This window comes from Protopterus annectens, chromosome 9.part0, assembly GCF_019279795.1.
Source record: "Protopterus annectens isolate FY-2018-M chromosome 9.part0, PAN1.0, whole genome shotgun sequence".
Lineage (NCBI taxonomy): Eukaryota > Metazoa > Chordata > Ceratodontiformes > Protopteridae > Protopterus > Protopterus annectens.
Genome location: NC_056743.1, coordinates 668,537,035 through 668,549,599, shown reverse-complemented (window position 1 = coordinate 668,549,599; position 12,565 = coordinate 668,537,035). Strand labels below are relative to the sequence as shown.

General features: G+C 45.0%; 1 protein-coding gene across 1 annotated transcript in view; it reads right to left on the bottom strand.

Annotated features, from left to right (window-relative positions):
* PRRC2A (proline rich coiled-coil 2A) overlaps window positions 1-12,565 on the bottom strand; it is a 3,202,076-nt gene that overhangs the window by 1,033,612 nt on the left and 2,155,899 nt on the right. The window lies entirely within an intron of this gene.

Sequence of the window (12,565 nt, the reverse complement as noted above, 5' to 3'; positions counted from 1 at the left end):
CTCTTGGTGTAGCTGTTTGCCATTGTCTGCCTCTAAATGATCATTGAGATTGCCCTCTACCTCTCGGGCGCCTGTATCTACCTCTTTGAGGTCTGTCTGTGGCTGGAAAGGACCAATTTTTTGAAGGCCAATTTCTACTGAAACGTGGCGGTTGTACCTGTAGGAAATCTTTCACTGTTTGCATTGATTTTGCCTTTTCCTCCATTTTCTTTAATACCTCCTCAGCTTTAACACCAAACAATACATCTTTTTGAAGAGGTGGATCTAGTAATTTAGCTTTGACATGATCTGGTAAGGTTTGCTCTTTGAGCCAAGCATGTCTACGTATGACTGATCCTGTAACAGCAGCTCTACAAGAGGCCTCTAAAGCATCAAAACCACATTGCAAAGTATGTTTACCCACTTGCTCTGCACTATGCAACAAATCCTGCAACTCCTTCAAGTCTGGTTGTTCAGGCTGTGACATTTTGCTTTTCAACTGAAATAACAAAAACTGTTGATACTTTAACATATGGAACTGACAGTTTAATGCCCTCATGGTTAAAGTGGCCGAGGTGTATACCTTTTTCCCCCCACCTTTCTAAAGCTCTGGAATCTCTCTCTGAAGGTAATGGATTTTTGGCAGTGGAGGCCTTAATTCCCTTGGGACCCTGTGAAATAGTTTCTGGGTCAGCCGCATGGCTTTTGTATAGGAATTGGTGTGAATCAGGCACCCGGTAATACCTGTCAGGCTTGCCTGCAGCTGGAGGTAAAGAATCTGGGTTAAGGCTGGCCTCTGAATACACATCATCTAATATGTCTAAGACAGGAGGTATAGCCAGAGGCCTGTGCTGAGGGAGCAAGGAGGAAATCCCTGAGCCTTTTCTTGGAGTCTGAGTACTCTTGGCCTTCCCAGTGGAAGTGTTCCCTCAAGGTATGCAAGGGTTCCCCAAAAGAGTAATCCTCAAGGGGGGAGACAGAGGGAATGGACTCCTCTGCATCAGAATCTTCGAAAGGGGAGTAAGAATGTTCCTGGTCCTCAGAATGCTCTGAAGTAATGGAGGCCTGGTCCGAGGAAAGGTATTCTTCCTCCACTCTGGGCCTTTTGTCCGGGGGGGGTTGAGAACCCCTGATAAGAGTAATCAAATCCTCAGCCATTTTGAGCATCTGCTTTTTAGGCATGGGGCCTTGAGAGGGGCATTATGGAGCTTGTCTTTTAGAATGTATGGCTGCTTTAGATTTAGTGCAAGCCTTAATGGAAAAAGAAGTAGAAGGCCTGAAGACACCTTGAGAGGTGGCAGGCCTGTCTGAACTCTGAGTTTCCCCGCCAAGAGTGACTTCGGTATCTGTAGTCGGGGTGTGGGCCGAAGAGCCTGCGACCTCGGGCACAGAAGACACCGCTAATGAAGTGTCATCGGTAGTCAGGGGCTGCGTAGGCACCTCGCTGAGAACCGGAGCACATGTAGTCGGCTTTAGCGTGGTGTCAGTAGAAGTCGCGGACCTCATATTTCGGTCCTTATCTTTATGTTTACTCAAAATTGGAGTCGGAGTATCCGACGACATGTTGTAATTAAACTTTTTGTCAAAATAGTGTTGGGCGAACTCTGCCCGACGCTTAATAGTGCGTCTGTTGAATGTAGCACAAAAACGACAGGCTGAGACGTCGTGGTCTGGGCCTAAGCAAGGTATACAGAGGGAATGGAAATCCTTATGCGATATTTGCTTCCCACATGAAATGCAATTATTAACTTTGTCTGATATTGGTCTGAGGCAAGAAAAGTTTCCCCAACGGGGTACTTAGCTTTCTAGAAGTCTTCGGTTGAAAAATATTCGTAATCTCAGGAGCTGGCCAACCGGCACTTGCGAACTGCTTCTGTTTCGGGCACCGCGCGGCAAGAAAGACTGAAGAAAATGGCGTCGGCTGGTTCTTTTATACCCCTGTCGCACTGACGTCAGGGAAGAAGCAACGACAACCGACGCCGGACCTAGACTTTGGAATTCGGACGACCGAGGACCCGCCTGACGGCAGGAGAACCCATCTGTTATGACTGCAGCTATATGCACGATGAACATCATCCCCTTCCATAAGATAGAAAAGGCGTCCATTGCCCTTGCTAGGGGGCTGGGTACCCTGGTACAAATGAGTGGAAGTTGTCTGGAGGAGTTTAGATTGGACTTGGGGAAACTGATGTTGAACCCCAGGGACTGCAGGACAGAGATGACTTTTTGGAGATGGATGTGTAGGGAAATGGAACAACCTGCCTGGATCATGAGGTTATCCAGGTATGGAAAAATTTGAATCTCTTCGACCCTGCAGTACACTAGCACTGGGGGTGGGGGCATTCGAGAAGTAGATGTGCCAGACCCAAAAGCCTCCAGGAACACAGATTCCTCCTGGGAGGGGGGTATCAGAAGACCAACCATCTTTCTGTTTCAAGAGCTCCACAATGTCTCCAAAGGAGACATCATGAGGTGGTGATCTGGGGGACCCTTCCCCCTCATCAAAATCAGTGTCCTCTGTGAGAGATTTCTTGGGGGAATCTAGATGCCTCCACTTTCATGTCCACTTTCGAGGAAGTTCCACACTGGGATGTTCTAGGTAAGTGTCAGAAGAGGTAATGTCCTGATGGGCTGGCTGGATGCTCGTTCAGGTTGACTGTCCCAACAGAAGAGATGGTTGAGGCTCAGAACAGTATAAGGAACAGTTGTCTGGTCCAATGGGGGCAGGCACATTTGTTTTCTAGTCATGGAAAAAAATCTCCACATCCTCAAAAGCAGAAAGCCTAAGACAAACAGACATTGACAGCTGTGGAACTGGAGCTTCTCAAATCACCAGATCATGAAACCCAGCGCTTCACCCAAGGAGGGAGATGGACCAGAGCAATCTAGCATTGAGGCTCAGATGGGAAGAGACAGTTCCAAAAGTTTCAGAGTCAACTCCAAGCCCACAGATCCAGTGCGAATACTTCAGCTCTGAAACGCTTGCTGCTAGTCGGCTCAAGGGAGCCACCAGAGTTGAAGAGCAAATGGTCTTTGGATCCAAAGTACACACCTCCAGGAACCTCCGATCCAATGGTTCTGAAACAGCAGGATGGACTGAAGGAGGAGATAGCACAGGGGAAGTGGACAGACATCCACTTCCAGGACAGGAAGGGGTCTGAGCCGGGAGAAAAGTACAGTTGTGTACACTTACCATAAATGTAGATGTTCGAGTGTATTCACTGTTGCAGTCATTACATTTGTGTAATCTGCTGGCAGGTTGCCCTCAGTTGGCCTGAATTCCAAAGTCTTGGGTCCTGCGTCGGTTGCTGTCTTCTCTTCCATGACGTCAGGTGGTAAGGGGTATAAAACATGCAGCCGATGCCATTTTCTTTAGTTTTTCTTGCCCCCGATGTCAGGTGCCCCCAAAAAGGTAGCATTATATATATATATATATATATATATATATATATATATATATATATATATATATATATATATAAATACATGCATCAATATAAACTTTACCTTCATCTACAAGCAAATACACCACATAGGTGTAGAAAATAGTGAAGGAAAGATAAAACTTCAGAATGACAGGGGGATGGCGAGAGGGTAACTGGGACTGCAACAGTGAATACACTCAAACATTTACATTTATGGTAAGTGTACACAACTGTACTATGTTCTTCATGTTTCACTGTTGGTCATTACATTTGGGTACAATCCCAAAGCTATGGTTGGGAGGCTGGAGCTAAACAGCATTAGGTGTGGCTATAAGACTCTGCAGCACTGCAGTGGCAAAGCCTGCCCTGGACTTGGAGTAGAGAGGCAAATGATAATGCTTTGTAAAGGTGTGAACAGAACTCCAAGTAGCAGCCTCTAGAATGTCTTTGGTGGATACTCCTCTGAGAAAAGCTGCTGAAGTAGCTGCAGCTCTGGTGGAATGAGACCTTATGCCCATGGGCACAGGTTTACCATGGTGTAAGTAGCAGAAACGGATGCAGTGGCTTATCCACTTTGAAACTGTCTGCTTTGAAATAGCCTTTCCTTCTGATCCTGCAGCATATGACAATAGTAATTGCTCAGTTTTTCTTAGAGCTTTAGTCCTGCTCAAGTAAAATCTTAGCGGTCTGTGAACGTCCAAGGAATGCAGAATTCTCTCCTCTTTGTTCTGCGGATTTGGATTAAAAAGTTGGCAGATGAATTGTTCGATTAAGAGCCACACTGGAAACCACCTTAGGCATAAAAGTAGGATTTGTCCTCAGAGACACCCTGTCCGGATAAAATATGACAAAAGGCTCTACAGCCATGACGGTTGTAGCTCTGAAACTCTTCTTGCTGAAGTAATTGCTAGTAGCACAGCTGTCTTCCATGATAAGAACTTTTTATCAGTGATAGCAGCTGGTTCAAATGGAGGCAGGGTGAGTTTTTCCAACACATAATTGAGGTCCCATGCAGGTAATGGTGATCTTCTTGGAGGCCTTAAATTTTTGGCTCCTCTAAGATACTGCTTTAGTAAAGGATGAGAAAAGATTGGTCGCTCTGTGTTGTTACGAGCCGAAATGGCAGAGGGATGGATTTTGATTGATGAGAAAGATAGACCTTTGTCAAGCATCTCAGTTAAGTATTGTAATATCTGAGGAATATTTGGTATTGCTGCATCAGTTCCTTGTGCTTGATTCCAAGCACAGAATCTCTTCCATTTGTCAGCATAAGATTTTCTAGTACTAGGCCTTCTGGCTTCCAAAATGACATCCATCACAGCTTAACTGAGAGGTGTTGTTTGTATGACTACCTGATTAGCCATGCTGCCAGGTTTAGAGTCTGTAGTTGATTCTGCAGGATCTGATTGTTTTGCTGGGACAGTAGTCGTGGTGTTTGAGGCAAGGTCCAAGCTGGGTAATGAGACAAGTTCCTTAGGATTGGGTACCAGTATTGGCGGGGCCAGTCCGGGGCAATTAATATCATCTTTGGCTTCTCTTGTCCGACTTTTAGGAGGACCTTGGGTAGAAGAGGCAGAGGAGGAAAGGCGTAAACTGATAGGTTTTTCCAACTGAAGGATAGGGTGTCCACAAAGGGGGTATGAGGGTGTGCCCCCTTGCTTGTTTATATACCACATGACTGTGTTGTCCTGTCTATCAGTAGTTGTCCTGGATGAAGCAAGTCCTTGAAGGCTGTTAGGGCATTTTGAACAGCTAGCATCTCTTTCTGGTTGATATGTAGATGCATTTGTTTTGGTGCCCATATGCCCTGAATGCATCTTCCTGCCATGTGGGCCCCCCAAGCATAATCTGATGCGTCTGTTCTTAAGGTTTGGCTGGCAAGGGTTAGAGTGAAGGGCCGTCCTATGTTTTGGTGACAGGCCTTTGCCCAGCACAGGGACTCCTGTTGCAGGCAGGGAATGAGCGGAATCATTGTTTCCAGACTGTGTGAATGTTGACTCCATAAACTTTTTAGGTACCACTGAAGTTTCCTCATACGCAGTCTTGCATATGGAATTAGTAGGATGCCATGAAGCCCAGAGCCTGCAGAATTTGTCTTGCAGAAGACTGGGTTTTTGTTGCCATCAGTTTGAACTAAGTAGTCAGTTGCCTTTGTTTGTCTGGCGTAAGGTAAGCCATGTGGGCAGTTGTATTCAAGCTTGCACCCAGGAATGTTATCTTTTGAGAGGGTACCAGTTATGATTTATTTTCGTTTATAGTGTACCCTAGGCATGTTAGAAGCCTTTTCACAAATGCCAGGTGTCGAAGAAGTGTCCTTGTTCTCTACTTGAATGAGACAGTCCAGGTAAGGATATATTTGGATACTACTTTGTCTGCAAAATGCAATTACTGGTGCCATGCACTGTGTAAAGAACCTGGGCGCAGTAGATAAGCCAAAGGGCAGTGCAGAGAATTGGTAATGCATTAAGCCAGCCTTGAATCTGAGGTATCTTCTGCACGACTGTCTTATTGGGACATGCAGGTATGCCTCTTTTAGGTCTAATGTCACCAGCCAAGCATTCTTGCCCAGCATGGGCAGAAGCTACTGCAAAGTCAGCATTTTGAATTTTGGAATGCCAGATATGTGCTCAAAATTGATAAATCCAGTATTGGCCACCAGGCTTTGTCCTTTCTGGGTACCAAGAACAGTCTTGAGTAAAAACCTGGTCTTTTTTCCTGTTCTGGTACTGGTTGAATGGCCCCATGTCCATGAGAGACGTAACCTGTTTCTGTGCCTCTGCCCACTGATTTTTGGGCAGATCTGGCCAACCGTTTGCCATTGCCAGATTGTGGAAATGGAATCTGTATCCCTGTGATACTATGTTTAGTACCCACTTGTCCTCAGTTATAAACTGCCAAATTTGAGCAAAAAGTGCTAATTTTCCCCCTAAGGGTGCTGTCAAAAGATAAGTGTTTGGTGTAGGCAGAGGGAAGTCATTGGGGCTGTTTTCTGTAGGTTTGTGCTTTATCTCCCCCTGATTTGGAGGTAGATGCACCCCATTGCTTTGACCTGCATTAATCTTGCGCCTGGTATCTGGAACCCTTTGGTCGTCTGGATTTGCCCCTTTGAGCTCTGTCCGACACAGGAAAGGACCAATTTTTTGTAGGCCAGTGTCTACTGAATCTTGGTGGCTGCACTTGTAAGAAGTCTAACAGTTTGCATAGACTTAGCTTTGTCTTCCATTTTCTTTAAAACCTCCTCTGCCTTAATACCAAACAAAGAATCATGCTGTAAAGGTGCATCTAGCAATTTAGCTAGAACATGATCAGGCAAATTTTGTTCCTTTAACCAGGCATGCCTCCTAATCACAGATCCAGTAACTGCGGCCCTGCAGGCCTCCTCTAAGGAATCAAAACCATATTCCAAAGTATGCTTTCCAACTTGTTCAGCTGCATGCAATAATTCATGCAGTTCTTTATTTTCTGCACATTCTGAAATCAACATCATTTTCTGTTTCAGCAATCCCATAACATGTTGGTACTTAAGCAAGTGAAATTCACAGTTTAAGGCCCTGACTGCCAAGGTTGCAGATGTATTAACCTTTTTTCCCCATTTGTCTAGTGCATTTGAATCTCTGTCAGAGGGGGTAGGGTTTTTTGCTGTTGAGGCCTTAATTCCCTCTGGACCCTGTGAAATAGTTTCAGGGTCAGCAGCAGGGTTTCTAAATAAAAATGTATTAGTCAGGGACCCTGTAATATCGGTCAGGCTTACTAGAAGCCGGAGGTAAGGAGTCAGGGGTCAAGCTCGACTCTGAAAACACATCATCCACAATGTCTAAAACAGGAGGAATGGCTAAAGGCTTGTGCTGAGGCAGGAGGAGGAAATCCCTGAGCCTCTTTTTTGATTCTGAGAAGTCTTGACTCGCCCAGTGAAAATGCTCCCTCAAAGTATGCAAGGTTTCTCCAAATGAATAATCCTCTGGAGGAGATGCAGATGGGATTGATGGAATAGACTCCTCAGCATCAGAATATCCTCATAGGGAGGTACAGATAATTCCTGATCAGAGGAGGAATCAGAAGAAACAGAAACCTGATCTGAAGATTCATAATCAGTGTCTTGCCTAGGCCTCTTATCTGGAGGGGGATGGGTACCCCTGATCAAAGTAATAAGGTCTTCTGCCATTTTGATAATCTGTTTTTTAGGCATAGAGGCCTGTGCATGTGGCTCAGGCGTCGTTTTTTTTAGTTTTAGAAGTTGTCTTTGCCTTTGGTTTTGCAGCTGTCGTCGGTTTGATATACAAATGTTGAGGTCTGAATACACCCTCAGAAGCCGGTGCCTGCTCAGCGGCTCCGGACCCATCCGAGGGAGATACATCCATCGGTCCAATACCTTGAGTATCTTGCAGCATGCCAGACACCACATGGGTGTCGGTAGACGCGACACGAAGGTAGTGGGTATCAGGGGCTGTGAAAGCGCCTCACTGAGTACCGGCGAACCGGTGATTGGCTGAGTCAAAGCTTCGTTGTCGGTTTTGGATCTCAACTGCCTTTCTCTGTCCTTTTCTTTTCGTTTTTTTATGTACTCCGGTAGTCGGACTGCTATCCAACGACATTTCTGGGTAGTTAAATGTTTCCAAAATATTTTGATGCAAAAATATACTGATGCTTAATAGTGCGTTGGTTAAATCTAGCACAAAACCAACAACCAGGCACGTTGTGATCAGGGCCTAGGCAAGGAATACAGTATAAATGGAAATCCATATATGAGGTATTTGCTTCCCACAAGTAATACAATTATTAACTTTTTTCTGACATCGGTAAAAAGCAAGAAAAAAGTATCCCCAACGGGGTACTTGGCTTTAGTGAAGACTTCAGTTCTGAAACTCAAACTCGAAAATTTCAGTAGTCGGCCGGCACTTGCGAAATGCTTCTGCTTTAGGCACCGCACGGCAAGAAAGACTAAAGAAAATGGCATCGGCTGCATGTTTTATACCCCTGACGACCTGACGTCATGGAAGAGAAGACAGCAACTGACGCAGGACCCAAGACTTTGGAAATCAGGCCGACTGAGGGCAACCTGCCAGCAGATTACCCAAATGTAATGACTGCAACAGTGAAACACTAAGATCACCACCCATATGCATCTCTTCTGAGGAGCTTCTTCATCATCCTGTCCATGTCTGCTTCTGAAAGACTTATGGAGGATAGAAGACAGGAAGTAGTGGAAGGAGGCCTAGAAAGCCTTTGAGGAGACTCCTCCTTACCTAGATGGAATTGGATCCAACAGAAGTGGTGGGGTACAAATCTGAGACGACCCTGGCTTTTGAGATGTCGATTCTGAGACTTAATGATCTGACGTTTTATGAATCTTAGCAGGAGGCTCATCTGAGGGATCTGAAGCCTAAGTTGAGGATTGATCTGGAGACTTTTTCCGGGACTCCTTGCCCTTAATGTCAACTTTAGATTTCTCTGACTTTTTTGAGGGATATGAGCCCCAGCCATGGAACAGGAAGATGGAGAGGACAAGAGATGTTGCAGAAAGTACAGTTGTGTACACTTACCATAAATGTAGATGTTAGAGTGTATTCACTGTTGCAGTCATCACATTTGGGTTATCTGCTTGCAGTAGCCCTCAGTCGGCCTGATTATCACAGTCTTGGGTCCTGCGTCGGTTGCTGTCTCATCTTCTGTGACCTCGGGTAATCAGGGGTATAAAGCATGCAGCTGACGCCATTACATCAGTTTTTCTTGCCCCAGATGACAGGTGCCCCCCCTAATGGGAAGCAATTTAATATGTGTGTGTGTGTGTGTGTGTGTGTGTGTGTGTGTGTATATATATATATATATATATATATATAACACACACACAAGGAGATACCTCCAACAAAAAAAGCAAATACACCAAAAAGCTTTTAAGCATAGTAAAGGAGAGAAGTAAGTAAGTAGATGTATAGCCAAAATAAGTCAGGGGGCTGGAGGAAGGGTAACCAGGACTGCAACAGTGAATACACTCAAACATCTACATTTATGATAAGTGTACACAACTGCACTATGTTCGTGTTTCACTGTTGTAGTCATCACATTAGGGTGGATTCCCAAAGCTAAGGATTGGAGGAGGAATTTCGATAGAATTAGGACCAGCTATAAGGCCCTGCAAGACTGCAGGGGCAAAGCGAGCTCTGGCTTTAGAGAAAATTGGCAAATGGTAATATTCGGTAAAAAGTATGTACAGAACTCCAGGTAACAACTTCTAGGATGTCTCTGGAAGGGACAACTCTGAGAAAGGCTGTAGAGGTAGATGCAGCTCTGGTTGAATGGGGTCTAATCCCCTGTGGGATAGGTTTTCCATGGTGGTTACAGCAGAAATGAATGCAATGGCTTATACATTTAGAAATGGTTTGCTTCTAAATAGTCTTCCCCTCTGCCCCTGGAGCAAATGCCACCAGCAGTTGTTCAGATTTCCTTTGAGGTTTAGTCCTGTCCAAGTAAAATCTAAGTTGTCTGTGCACATCTAAGGAGTGCAGTATCTGTTCCCCTTTGTTCTGTGGATTAGAAAAGAAGGTTGGCAAATGAATGGACTGATTAAGAGCTACACTGGATACCACCTTGGGCATGAAAGAGGGACTGGTCTTGAGGGACATCCTGTCCGCATGAAAGATTATGAAAGGCTCCACAGCCATAAGGGCCTGTAATTCAGATACCCTTCTTGCTGAAGTGACTGCTAAAAGGAAAACTGTTTTCCAAGAAAGGAATTTTAACTCTGCACTAGCAGCTGGCTCAAAAGGAGGAAGAGTGAGCTTTTCCAATACAAAGTTAAGGTCCCAGGCTGGAGTTGGGGCTCTCCTGGGTGGTCTTAAGTTCTTGGCTCCTCTGAGGAACTGCTTGAGCAGTGGGTGAGAAAAAAGGGGTGGCTCTGTGTTGTAATGAACTGAAATGGCTGAGGGGTGAATTTTGATGGAGGAAAAGGAAAGGCCCTTGTGAAGCATCTCAGTTAAGTATTGAAGAATCTGAGGTAATTTGGGTGCTGCTGTGGCCATCCCTCGAGTTTGGTTCCAGGCACAGAATCTTTTCCATTTTTCTGCATAAGATTTTCTAGTACTAGGCCTCCTTGCCTCCAAAATTACATCCAAAACCTGTTTATTGAGGAATGGTAATGGAGAGATTAGATTAGCCAGGCTGTCAAGTTCAGGGTTTGAAGTTGGGGGTGCAGAAACTGACTTTCTTGCTGTGACAGCAAAGTAGAGGTCTGAGGCAGGTGCCATGGAGCTAGCAGTGACACTGCACAAGAGGGGGTACCAGTGTCAGCGTGGCCAGTCTGGTGCAATCAGTATCATCCTTGGTTTGTCCTGTTTGATCTTTAGTAGCACCCTGGAGAGGAGAGGCAGAGGAGGAAAGGCATAAACTGATAGATTTTTACAGCTGAAGGACAGAGCATTCACTTTCCAAGCTTGTTTGTGGGGAGTTCTTGTGCAGAATTTGTCCAACTGTAGTTCTGGGGGGAGGCAAATAGGTCTATATCTGGGCTCCGCCATTTATCATGTTGAAAGTCTTTGGTTTGCGTTTCCGCTCGTGTGGGTCTGTGAGATTTCTGCTTAGTTCGCCTGCCAGTGTATTTAGATTTCCTGGCAGGAATTGAGCCTGTAGATGCACTTGGATGCACAAGGCTGTGTTCCACAGAGCCATGGCTAGTCTGCAGAGGGGGTAAAGTGTGTGTACACCCCCTTGCTTGTTTATGTACCACAACAGTGAAGTTGTCCATCTCTACCATTAACTGTCCTGGAAGAATGTGGTCCTTGAAGGCTGTCAAAGCATTCTGCATAGCTAACATTTCTTTTTGATTGATATGCAGGTGCATTTGACTTGGGTTCCATTTGCCCTGAATGCACTTTCCTGCCAGGTAAGCCCCCCATGCATAGTCCGATGCGTCTGTCGTTAGGGTTTGGGCGGCAGGGGGTAGAGTGAATGGTAGTCCCTTGTTTTGGTGGCAGGCCTCTGCCCACCAAAGGAATTCTAACCGTAGGCAAGCTATGATAGGAATCATTGCTTCTAGATCCTCAGAATGTTGACACCATAGGCTTTTTAGATACCACTGTAGTTTCCTCATATGCAGTCTTGCATATGGAATTAGTAGAACGCAGGAGAACATGAACCCCAAAGGCCTGCAGTATTTGTCTTGCAGATAGCAGGGTTTTTGTGGCTACTAGTCTGAAGTAAGTTGTCAAATGAACTTATTTATCTTGTGAAGTAAACCATCTGGAAAGTTGTGTTCAAGCTTGCTCCCAGGAATGTAATTTGTTGACAGGGTACCAGTTGTGATTTATTTTCGTTTATGGTGTACCCCAAAGTTAGCACCTTTTGTACAAATGCCAGATGATTCAAAAGTGTTATGGCTTTCTGCTAGAATTAGACAATCGTCCAGGTATGGGGATATTTGAATATTTCTTTGCCTGCAAAATGCAATGACTGGAGCTAAGCACTTTGTGAATACCCTGAGCGCAGTAGATAAGCCAAAGGGCACTGCAGAGGACAGTGCATGTAGCCTGCTTTGAAGCGTAGGCATCTTCTGCAAGATTCCCTGATTGGGATGTGCAAGTAGGCTTCTTTTAAATTCAGTGTTGCCAACAAGGCATTTTGGCTTAGCATATGAAGCAACTAGTGAAAAGTTAGCATCTTGAATTTTGGAATCACCAAAAAGGTGTTTAAGATAGAAAGGTCCAGGATAGGGCGCCCTGAGTTGTCTTTTCTGGGTACCAGGAAAAGCCTTGAGTAAAAACCTTGTCCCTTTCCCTCCTCTGGTACAGTTTGAATAGACTTCATGCTTGAGAGAGAGGGTACTTGCTTTTGAGCCTCTGTCAACTGATTTGGGGGTAAGATCTGGCCAACCGTTTGGGGTTGGTAACGTGTGGAAATGAAATCTGTATCCTTGGGAAACTATATTTAAAACCCATTTGTCCTGGGTAATGAGTTCCCAGTTTTTTGCCTGCAGAGCAATCTTTCCCCCTAAAGAAGCAGTCAGTTGAGAAGTGCTTGGAAATTTTGTTTAAGAATGTCATTTTATTATGAATATTTTTTTAAATAGGGGTTATCCCAAGCAACTTGTTGATAACATTTTATGAGGTTTTGAATAAAAGGAAAACCGGGTTTTATAAACCATTATTGGGACATTCTGACACGTGTCGTAC